Genomic DNA, 4,650 nt, shown 5'->3' with positions numbered 1-4,650 from the left:
GAGAACAAAACCAAACAGTTCCAGGCAGCAGAGTGAAGTGTGGACTGGAGTGGGGAGAGACAGGAAGCAGGGAGGTCAGCAAGGTGTATGATGTAGTCTTGTCTTATGCTGTCGGCAACTCCATGGACACATAATAATAATAATAATAATAATAATAACAATAATAATAATGATGATGGTATTTATTAAGCGCTTACTATGTGCAAAGCACTGTTCTAAGCACTGGGGTGGATACAAGGTGATCAGGTTGTCCAACATGGGGCTCACAGTCTTCATCCCCATTTTACAGATGAGGTAACTGAGGCCCAGAGAAGTTAAGTGACTTGCCCAAAGTCACACAGCTGACAAACAGCAGAACCGGGATTAGAACCCATGACCTCTAACTCCCAAGCCCGGGCTCTTTCCACTGAGCCACGCTGCTTCTCTCCCACAGCTCTTCCAGAATGCCTCACCTCCATCTGCAATCGTTCTGGTACTCTATCAATACAGCTTTCTTGGTAAATATATGGAAGTGGTTTACCACTGCCTCCTTCCACACAATAAACTTGAGTCATCATCATCATCAATCGTATTTATTGAGCGCTTACTGTGTGCAGAGCACTGTACTAAGCGCTTGGTAAGTACAAATTGGCAACACATAGAGACAGTCCCGAGTCTCCACCCTCAACTCTCTGCCATGCTGCTGCTGCCCAGCACAGGTGAGTTAGTCAAGGCAAAATATGACAAGTGCTTAGAACAGCGTAGTAGCAGTTTGGATGGAGAGGAAAGGGTAGATTTCAGATAATTTCTAAAAGATCCTCTCTTCTGTGACAGCAATTAGAAAGAGACTAAGCTTTGGAGTTAAGCGAACTAGAAAATTTCTCAAAATGAGGTGGATTTTTTTTAGGAGCAGTTAAGCTCTCTAGTTTGATAGCTAGATAATTAAGTTTCTCCAGGCCCTGAGCCTAACGACTCACCAGTGTAGTTTAGAGTACGCAAATGATTCATTTTTCCTTTTTTCATTTTGAGTTTCTGCTTTAATGCAGAGATCACTTCTTCAGAGATGGAAATAGCATATGTATTTCTGCTCTAAAAGTGCTATATTGGTTTTCTATCACTGTCGTTTTTCTGGCTTGTCTCTTTTTTCTTCATTAAAAGCAAACTTAATAGACAAACAGAAGCCCAGCTGTGAAAAGAATTTCTGTTCTCTGTTTTTGGTGTGAAACCAAGGCTTCAATTCCTCACTTGATGTTTTTTATATTTGTGAAGAAAAAAAGTCCAGTGGGGTTTAAAGTTGAAAAATGAAACCAAACTTTAAAATTACTTACTGTAAGGTGTTTGCTGGTTTTATCATATGGGGATTTTCATATGTGAGCTCTACATCGCACTATGAAATTATAATAATTAATGATAGTATTTGTTAAGAGCTTACTATGTGCCAGGCACTGTATTAAGTGCTGTGGTGAATACAAGTAAATCAGGTTGGACCCAGTCCCTGACCCAGGTGGGTTCACAGTCTTAATCCTCATTTTATAAATGAGGTAACTGAGGCCCAGAGAAGTGAAGTGACTTGCCCAAGGTCACACAGCAGACAAGTGGAGGAGCTGGGATTAGAACCCATGACTTTCTAGTTCCCAGGCCTGTAATCTAGCCACTACACCATGCTGCATCTTATAAAAAAGTGTTTTGCTCATTTAGTAATGCAGGACAAGATGCATGTCTACAAGAGGCAAATCACTGTTTATTATGAGAAGCAGTGTGGCCTCGTTGACAGAGCACAGCACTGGAAGTCAAGAGATCTGGGTTCTAATTCCGGTTTCACTACTTGTCTGTGGTGTGACTACAGGAAAGTCCCTTGACTTCTCTGTGTGTCAGTTTTTTGATTTGCAAAATGAGGATTAAATATGTTCCCCTCTTAGATCCTGGGCCCCATAGGGGAAAGAGACTGTTTCTGGTTATATTTTATTGTGTATACTTAGCATACTGCTTGGCACATAGTAAGCACTTAATAAGTAACATTATTATTAAAATGAATATTCCATATCCTTGTATGTCTTTATGGGTGAAATGTGTAAGCCTGTCTGTTCAAACAGAATAAAAGATGATTTGAAAATATGTGTTTTTGTTAGGACATATTTTCACTAAGCATTTCCTTTATCACTCCAAATAAATGTTTCTCAACTCTCTGAAAACGTATATATTGATACTTTTTCGTATGTATGTTTTCAGAGGGTTGAAATACATTTATTGGAAGTGATAAAGGGAACGTTTAATTTCTGTTAGGTTTTTTTTTTCAGGTCTGGCTTCAGATGGACTGGGAGTTTTTGAGATAGACTCGGTGATTAATCAAATCAGCTCCCATTTGCTCTTTTCTCAGTTTTGTGCTCATTCTTAGTGAGTAGCCTTTCATTTTTTCAGTCTTTTAGACTGTGAGCCCACTGTTGGGTAGGGACTCTCTCTATATGTTGCCAACTTATACTTCCCAAGTGCTTAGTACAGTGCTCGGCACACAGTAAGTGCTCAATAAATACGATTGATTGATTGATTGATTGATTTTTGCCTCGCCTCCATGGGCAGCAGAAGCAGCAGCAGCACTGAGCAGAGGGGATATCGCTGAGTGAAAAATTGATTGCAGTCAATTGATTGCAGTTGATTGATTGCCTTGCTTGCGGTCTGTCTGGTGAGCTGGAGCCAGGATTCCTGGTGCTTCTGAGGTGTACCTTTTTATGGTATTTATGGAGCGCTTTACTATGTGTCAAGCACTGTCAAGCACTGTTCTAAAATATGATTTGAGCTTCCACTTGCTTTGCCAGCCTGAAGTAGCTTCTGCAATCTTGATGCCTAATTAGAGGTCATCTAGGTGTGAAGTCTGGCCCAAAATAGATGTCCATACTTGTAAAATTATCTCCAAGATTATATTTGTCCCTGAGAGTAGTCACAACCAGTGGTTAGAGAATTGCATCTGAGAAATACAAGAAACTGAAATTGGCACAGTACCTCAACACCCCGTCATCCAGATTCATGACATCTATATTTAGTTTATCTTTATGGAATTTTTAGCAAGGAATTCATTTGTGTGTGTGAAAATATTTATAAAATTGAATATTTATAGTCCATAAATATAATTTTCAGAAAAAAATCTACACTTTTAGGCTCAAACTGACATCATTGACAGGGAGATTTTTATCCATACGTGGAGGTGGGCCTGACATACTAACGCGAGACAATCACTTTCTCATGGGACTCATGAAAAATTGCTTTTTGCTACACTGTTCTATTTGTTGTCAAAATACGATAGTTGACTGCTGCAATGGCATCCTCACTAACCTGTCTCCCATCTCTCCCCTCTCCAGTCCATACTTCACTCTGCTTCAAGATTACTTTTCTCAGACATCATTTTGCATGTCTCAGTGCAAGCGCTTAGTACAGTGCAAGTGCTTAGGAGAAGCAGCATGGCTCAGTGGAAAGAGCACGGGCTTTGGAGTCAGAGGTCATGGGTTCAAATCCAGGCTCTGCCAATTGTCAGCTGTGTGACTTCGGGCAAGTCACTTCACTTCTCTGTGCCTCAGTTATCTCATCTGTAAAATGGGGATGAAGACTGTGAGCCCCCCGTGGGTCAACCTGATCACCTTGTAACCTCCCCAGCACTTAGAACAGTGCTTTGCACATAGTAAGTGCTTAATAAATGCCATTATTATTATTACAAGGCTCTGCACACAGTACGCGCTCAATAAATATGATTGAATGTCTCTCCACTCCTCCAAAACCTCCAATAGTTTCCCATTCCTCCCTGCATCAAGGAGAAATACTTGATCGGTAGCTTCCTCTCCATGCAATCTTCACTTCTCACCCACCTCATCCCACCTCACACACTTCTATCCTCTCAAGCCCACCTATTCACTCTGCCTCCTTTAAAGCTCTCTTGCAGTCGACTTCAGTCAGTCAATCGTATGTATTGAGCACTTACTGTGCATAAAGCACTGTACAAAATGCTTGGGAGAATACAACAATGAACAGACATTCCCTGCCCACAACTAACTTACAGTCTAGAGACAAGTTTACAGTCAGAGATGAGTTTGCAGTCTAGCACCACATCACCTCTCAACTTCAAAGTCCTTCGGAAATCACATCTCCTCCAGGAAGCCTTCCCTGATCTATCTCTCATTTTCTCACATAAGTTCCCCTCCCAATTACCACTTCAGTACTTCTGCATCGCTTAAGCATTTGGATACTCACTTCTCTCCCCACTTCCACCCTCAATAGAACTTCAGAAACATTTTTATACTCTGTCGTTCCCCCCTATTTTTAATTCATTTTACTGTCTCTTTCCCCTATGAATTATAATCTCTTTAAGGACAGAGATCATTTCTAATCAATTAATCAATCAGCCAATCGTATTTACTGAGTGCTAATTGTGACCAGAATACCATACAAGTAGTTGGGAGAGTACAGTATAACAAAGTTGGTAGACAAGTTCACTGCCCACAAGGAGCTTACAGTCTGGAGGGGGAAACAAACATTAAAATAAATTACAGCTCTGTACATTAGCGCCGTGGGGTTGACGATGGGTGATTAAAGGGTACAAATTCATGCACAAGGGTGATGCACAAGAGAGAATGAGTAGGGGAAATGAGAGCTTAGTAGGGGAAGACCTGTTTGGGGAGATGTGGT

The sequence above is a fragment of the Tachyglossus aculeatus genome, chromosome 1, assembly GCF_015852505.1.
Source record: "Tachyglossus aculeatus isolate mTacAcu1 chromosome 1, mTacAcu1.pri, whole genome shotgun sequence".
Classification (NCBI taxonomy): Eukaryota; Metazoa; Chordata; class Mammalia; order Monotremata; family Tachyglossidae; genus Tachyglossus; species Tachyglossus aculeatus.
This window is presented reverse-complemented; position numbering follows the sequence as displayed.